We start from the raw sequence: 8,067 nt of genomic DNA, 5'->3' as shown, positions 1-8,067 counted from the left end.
AGTTATCAGCAGCCAACCCTTGTCTCCTATCAAAAACATGAAGACCTTCATTTACCATTAACCTATTATAAGAATGAGGGGTTTTATATTATCTCAGGCAGTGTATATATGTTAAATTGACCAAGGAACTTACTCCATGCAGTGAAAAAAATAATAGTCCTCTCTTTCTTGGTGTCTTATAAAGAGATCACCAGTTAAAAAGCTTTTGAGGAGCAGAGTGGCTGTGTTGAGCCAGGCTTCCAGGCTGTCTGGTAGTTTCAGCAACAGGTATACTGCTCTTGATGAATAAAGTTCTGTCAATGTTTTGATCCACAGTAAGGTTACAAATAAAGATTTTCTTTACATTTAAAAAAAACACGAATGGATAGAGAAGCTGTGGTATATTCATACAATGGAATACTATGCTGCATTAAAAACAAGGAACTCATGCAATATTATTCAAAATGGTTGACTCTGGAGAACATTATGCTGAGTAAAATATCCCAGTCACAAAAGGACAAATATTGCATGGTGCCACTGCTGCAAAATAGGACTGATCTTGGGGTTGGGGAGAGACTGAGAAAATGGGTTCAATAATGTATACTGCACTGAAAGAGATGAGGGAGAAAACTGTTTAAAAGGGATCTGTGACTAGGTATTTCTATCATGACAGTAGTCTATAGTGATGGCTACATGGTGGAGTGGACCTGGGGGAGGGTTTGTAAAACAATTAAAGAATTTTTCTTTTACATTTCCAAGAGGGTAGTGTACTGGTGGGGGAGAGCATGGGAGGGGAGAAATCTGCAACAGTGAATGAATCCAAAGCCTCTGTAAATTTTTACTGAAATTAATAATATATTTAAATTTAAAACAAATTTAAGTTAGAGTAAGGAAGGCAATGGATTTATAACTGCGCATGCTAATAACAATCATGGTGTGGAGGAGGAATAGCAAACTGTATCCACTTTTACAATATTCTTCTTACTAAAACCATTTATGGAAAATAGGAAAAATATTGGAACATGTATCTGTTGATTGGAAATGATCATATTGTTAATATTTCTAGCCTTAAACTTAAAAGATTATATTGTTCAAAATTATTTGTTATCTATTTGTTTAAATTTTCCCGTCTTTTAACAACTGGGATCTAGAGGGAAGAAAAAAAGAAGAGAGAATGGCCAAAATTATTGGGGTAGCTATTGCTGCCATTTTAGGGCCTGTGTCAGGAAAAGGAAGTCTTACTCATAAACAGTGCCGCCCAAAGGTAATAAAGGAGTTCAGAATTGCTTGCACTGTGGAAAGCTGGGCCACTTCAGTAGACAGTGTCACAGAGGAGAGCCACAGATAGGCAAGGGAGTAGAGAGGAAGCTCCCACTCACTTGCTTTAAGTGTGGATCTGAAGGACACTTGGCCAAGGGTGGTCTACATCAGGTCCTCATGGCTGACAGCAGTGACAGGCCCCAGCTCCCAGCTGGAAACAAAAGAGAATGCTTCAACGATTTAGATTCGCCAGAAGAGCTGTGGATGAGCATTAAAATTACTGGTAATTATATTCATTTTCTCCTGGACACAAGAGCCTATTATTTGATCCTAAAAGCCTTCTGAGGTCCCAACTCTTCTCACTATTTCTTAATTGTTGAAATTGATGGAAAATCTCATAAAGCAGGTCCTTACTTCACCCCTGCCTTGCATGTGGACTTCCAAGCTGTAAAACAACCCAGTGGAATTTGGTCCAGGACTTAAGAACAATAAATAACATACTTGAGCCTCTACATCTTGTGGCTCCTAACCTTTATATTATAATAGACAAAGTGCTAGTCAATAAGCCTCTCATTTTAAGAACTACCTTCCCTCTGTAACTTGACTTGTGCCACTGTTAGAACCTTTACTTGGAATATTATTGCTTTTCATTTTTGACTCATGTACTTTTAACTTGTTAGTTAAAATTGTGTCTTCTAGGCTACAACAGTTCCATGATACATCTTCAAGGATATGAACATGTATGGCTAAGCACAATTGATAACAGTGCATCTAAATTCCAAAATCAATCTTCCATAATAGTCTATGTGTTTCCTATTGCCAAAGGGGTCCTTTAGAGTAGTGAGAGAATATCTTCACCCTGAAACTTACAGGCATCCCTTCTCAGCCGGAAGTAGCTAAGAGAATATGTCATCCTCTTTTCCTTATGAATCAGGGTAAGTCTCTCTCAGGGAGGAGTGATAGGGAATGGCAAAGGACATACTGACAAAGGAGATGAATCAGAACTGACTTTGACAAGCACTGTGGCAATGGGACAATTAAAGCAGAGTTTCAAGGGGAGGGAAGAGGAATGAACTAGAGGGGTTTAGAGAAAATAGTGCAGCAATGAATGAATGGAAATCCAAAATCTCTGTAAATGTTCATTAACATTAATAAAATTTAATAAAAAATAAAAAAGAATCAAGGTATTACTTTAATTCTATTTCAAATATTGATATTTGTACATGACTAATGCACATATATTTTGGCCTAATTGATATTTTTTAACAGGGATCTATTTTCATTTATTATATGGGCTTCTCATATAATTGTAAATGTTCTAAATTATTGTTGTTATGTAATGATGAATTGTAACCAACTCACAGCTGACTCTACCATATTTTCAGAAGCAGTATTCACACAGAAAGAGATTGTCCATCTTTCTCCCACTGGGGGATTTGAACTGCATGCATTGATGATTGTAGTGCGGCTCCTCACCTGCAGGCCACCAAGGACAGGTTAATATTACACTTTTTTTCGGCAGAAAATTCACAAGCTATATAATCTGCCCCACAAATTGTAAAGTACTTTGATATAAAATTAAAAGTTAGCATTTGACACATACCCTGTACCCTGTGGTGCATCAAAAAGAAGTTCTAATAATTTCTGAGAGTTCACATCCTTGATAACCCTAAGGAGCACAGTTGTACTTTATAACAACCAAAATAAAATTGTACTTTTATTTCATGGATTGATTAAATTTTATGGTGGTAAGGAGTTGAGCTGTCAACTCAAAGTGACATAGTTAGGATCTCCCACCTGCTCCAAGGGATGGAGAGGGGCTGTCTCTGAAAATTTAGTGGAGAGTTAGTTATAGACGGGTTTCAGTTCAATGGTACACTACAACAACAATCTTAAAAAGTAAGGTTTTAGGCAAGGTTTTAAAGACATGTTTCAAAATAACAAGAAAATACACGGCTAGACTAAGACATTGACAAGAAACTTCCAAACATTTAAGCAAGGTTTAAAAGAGGTCATAGCATCAAGGATATGATTGCTGATACCAGATAGAGTCTGGCTAAAAACAAGGGATATCACAAGAATGTCTGTATGTGTTTCATCGACTGTGCAAAGACATTTGATTATGTGTACCACTACAAACTATAGATAACCTTAAGAAAAATGGGAATTACAGAGCAATTGTCTCATACGAAATCTAGAGTAAGAAGCTTTTGTTTGGATAAAACAAGAGAACACTACCTGGTTCAAAGTCATGAAGGATATACATCAGGTTTGTATGTTTTCTCTCTTTTATTAAATTTATATGCTGAGAAAATAATTTGTGAAGATGTACTTTATGAAGTGGAATATAGCAACAGAATCAGAGAAAGAATCATCAACAACTTGTGTTATTCAGATTCAGATAACTGTCTTGTTTACCAAATGCGAATACAGTATGAAATACTTTCTGCAGAATTTTAAGGATTACAGAATTGGGTATGGTATACATCTCAACATCAAGTAAACAAAGGTCCTCACAACAGAAACAACAGTCTACATTACTATAAATGGAGAAAAGATTGAAGCTGTCAATGACTTACTCTTCCTTAGATCAGCAACCAACACCTTTGTTAGCTGCAGTCAGAAAATCAAAAGACATATTGCACTGAACAAGTCTGCTGTTAAGAACCTCTCCAAATTACTGAAGAACAGTGATGTCAATTTGAAGACAAAGGTGTTCCTGATTCAGATTCAGGCCGAGGTCTTCTCAATCACCTGCAATCCTTCAGAGATCTGGACAATAACTAAGACTTATAGAAAAAGAATTGAAGTATTTAAGTTGTGGTGCAGGATGGAATACTGAATTTCCCATGGACTACCAAAAGAATGAACTGCCAAAAAAAATGTTGGGAAAAAATGTAGCTGAGGCATTTCCTGGAGGTAAAGATACTGAAACTTTTATCTCTACTTTGGGCATGTAGGTAGGCAAAACTGTTCTTTTGAAAGAGACATCATCAAAGAACCTGGAAAGAAGGATAGTTAGCAAAGGACAGGAAAACTTCCAACATGATAGATTGTCACATTTACACTGGCAGTAGATTCTAGTGTCAGAGATGATAAAGACAGCACAGGGTAGGGCAAGGCCTGTTGTTCATAGTGTTGCTGTGAGTCATACTCCACTGGGCAGCAATTAATAACAATATTTTTGGCGGGCGGAAGAGTTATAGCAATCTCCTCATAGCAAATTCATAGTATCAAAAAAGTAAATAGAGTCACCATATGTTGAAATCACCTACACAGTAACTGACTGGCAGTAGAATACTCTTTAGATGAGAAAGAAGATAAACTTATCCAAACAACGCTTTGTTCCTCAAGTAAAATTTTTGAATCTCCTATAATCAAAAGTGAAAATTGAGTAATAAAATTGTAGGTCCCTTGACTAGTATTCTGACTTGACAAAAGGTAGAGTAAGAAGGAAACACAGAAGAGTAGTTTAGAGATTGGTGTAAACAGTAACATAAATTTAGAAGTTTCACTATATTATATATTTTAAAATAATTGTGACATGATGTAATTTTTTCAAACATTACATCATAAAAAATTAAAAAATAGAGGATTTTAAGAATATTAATGGTTACATGTATTTTTTGTATAATTTTTAGTGCATTTATTATACATTTAAAAATTCTATATATTATAAATTTCCAAGATATAGAAAATCTCATACATTTTATGTTCATTTTCACAGACCATAATCTGATATCATACTAAAAAAGGTCTACAGGCTTTCAAATAATATAAAGACACTCCAGATACCACCAGTGAGATATGTTCCCTAAAAATAGAATATATTTTAATTATGTGGGTTGAGTAAATTTTGAATCCAATGAAATATTTTCAATGCTGATAGGGCACAGTTTATATAAGTGAGGAGAAAAAGTTGCAAATATACAGTGATAAATTAAATGTTTAATATAAAGAATATCAAGATTCGAACATTAGAAGTTATAAAAAATTAAATAGAATGCATAAGTATCAATATTTTGTGCACTAAGAAAAGAAAAATGAAAATTGGCCATTTTGACCTACCCACTCAAATGCTAGGAATGCTAAAGTGAAGAAGACAACACATTAATCATTCAGAAAAGTACATTTCAAAAGCTAGTCTGAAATACAATACTTCCAATATAAGATAATAATTATAGATTTACTATGAAATAGTTACATTGACAATTATTCAAATTTACAAACAAAATATTAAAGCCAAAGATGAGGAAATAGAAGAATTATACCATTGTCTGAAGTTTGAAACAAATGGATCATGAAATAAAAAAAATAGTCATAACTAGTTTTGAGAATACAAAAGTTGAACACAAAGGATGTATACATGTATTCATAAAAATATTAACTTGCTGAGAACTTTATTTTTACTTCTTAAATTTTTTAAATTATACTTGTTTGGGAAGTCGGCTAACTGGCTGGCTGGCTGGTGTCTCAATGGTGGCTCATCTTGATGGCAGTCAGGCACAGGAAGTTTCTGGGTCCTTTTTTGTTGTGTGTTACTATCTTTTTGACCCTCAGAAGTAGGTGACCCTTGAGCCCTAGACTAAGAGTAAGGGTGGAGCCCTGCTGGAGGGTTTAGTTTTAAAATCCTGTGGAGCCCGAGGACCACATTTTTTAAAAAAAAATTTAGTAGAATTTTATTTAAAAGAAACAACAATCATTTGTCTATTTGCCGTACTGAACAACTTGGAGTTGCTGTGATGTTGAACACTATTCCATAGTCGTGTTAAAATAACATAATGGTTACCCATTATGTACAATAGTCGGATGAGTGTCCAGATTGATTCATGTTACCTGTGGCAACTCCACAACTTCTCTTATAAATTTACAGAAATGATGTTAATTATAAAACAGTGTTCAGGTCTTTTGTGCAAAGCTTACTCTGAGTCATATCCGACTTGACAACACTTAACCACTACTAAATGGGACTAGTGCTGTTATATCTAGAGGAACATTCTTCTACTTTGTGCATCACTCTGTCAATGTGCTATATGAGGTAACCTGGGTTTGCTATGATGTTGAACTTTGTGCCATGGGTATATCACTTACCGTAATAGTTTCCCATTGTGGGCAGTGTTTGGTGGAGCTCCCAGTTAAAAAGCAGATTGGGAAAAAGGAATGGCATCCACTTCCTAAATCACATGTCTCTGGAAACTCTATGAACTTGGAGAAACATGAAAGCTATGGAAAAGCATTAGGGATTTTGTTCGTAGAGTCACTATGAGTAGACCTCGACTCAACAACAATTAATAACATACCTCTTTATTTACAACATTCAAATACATTGTTTTTAAGACTAGGCTCTGCCAATTTCCCTCACCCTCCCTATCAAATAGAACAACCCCATGATTAAGCCCCTCCTCATCACCACACATCCTCATCCCTCTGCTTCTACCCCACTCCACCCTTGGATCTTCATACTCCTTCTACAATAATGGTTTTATACAATATTTGCCCTTGTGGAACTGATTTCGCTCAGAAAAATGCTCTCCAGTCGCTCTCAAGGAAAATAATAATTTACAAAATCATTGCTCCTGCATGCTGCATAGCATTCCATTGTATGAACATAGCATAATTTCTCAACCTGTTCAATTGTGTTTGAACATCTGGGCTGTTTCCATGTTCTTGTCTTGTGATGGTGAATAATGCTGCTACGAACATGGTTAGCTGTTGGTATCAAAGCTGTGAGTCTGTGTGTCAGTAATAAATAAAAAAAATCTTTTGTTGTTGGTGTGGCTCTAGATGCAACACGGGATTTGAATACAAACTCTTTATCTTCTTTATACTCCAGGGAATGAGGAGCTGAGTTATTCTCACTTCCTCTGCTCCTTACAGAGAGATGCTCACGGCCTTGTTCCCCCATGGCCTATTTTCTCGAACTTAGACAGAGTACTATGACTCCCACATCATTTTTTGTTTCTCAGAAGTAATTTGCTTATTAGGGTCTCTTTTATCTCCAATTAAACTTGCCAATTGTCTCTTCTATCTCTTTGAAAAATGAATTTGTCGTCTGTATTAGGATTGCATTGAACATGAAGATTGCTTTTGATAGGACTGTCATTTTCACAATATTGAGTGGGATTCTTCAAAAGGATGAACATAGAAAGCCCATATGGTCCAACTATTCCATTGCTAAGAGAATACTTCAGGCAAAATAGAACTGAGACAAACAAAATTTGTAAATTAATGTCCATAGAACCATTATCCACAATATCAAGAAAATAGGAATAGCTATTTGGATATCCATCAACAAATGACTAGATTGAGAGGCTGTGGTACAGTCACACAATAGAATACTATGCAACACTTAGAAGGAATGATTTAGGAAAATACTGTACAACATGGGAGGTACTAAAGAACATGATCCTGAGTGAACCAACACAGTCTCATAAGGACAAATATTTCATGAGACCATAGTTGTAATAATAGAACAATAGTTAGCAAAATGTTAAATTCTTCTTCATAGAATACAGCTACTCAAATGATTTGTTCAATGTACAGATATAATATGCATGGAAAAAATAAAACTACCTGATAAAAATAGGATCCTCTTCTTCAGCAACCTACCTTTCTAAGCATCACATCCCTCTCCAAGAAATAGCCCTTTCTAGCAAAAAGCCCAAAGTATGTGAGACGAATTCTTATCATCTTTGCCTCCATAGAGTGCTGCAGCTGCACCCTCTCCAAGATAAACTTATTTGGTCTTTTGGCAGTCCATGAGATATACAGTGCTCTTTTCCAAAACTAAAACTCAAAGGCATAAACTCTTCTTCAGTCATCCTTATT

At 35.5% G+C, this 8,067-nt stretch overlaps 1 pseudogene; it reads left to right on the top strand.

Annotated features, from left to right (window-relative positions):
- The window catches only part of LOC102865547, a 1,493-nt pseudogene extending 1,204 nt beyond the window's left edge, over positions 1–289 (top strand).
- Positions 290–8,067: the final 7,778 nt, after the last annotated feature.

This window comes from Elephantulus edwardii, unplaced genomic scaffold (assembly GCF_000299155.1).
Source record: "Elephantulus edwardii isolate Elephantulus edwardi_28Jun2011 unplaced genomic scaffold, EleEdw1.0 scaffold00107, whole genome shotgun sequence".
Lineage (NCBI taxonomy): Eukaryota > Metazoa > Chordata > Mammalia > Macroscelidea > Macroscelididae > Elephantulus > Elephantulus edwardii.
This window is presented reverse-complemented; position numbering and strand designations above follow the sequence as displayed.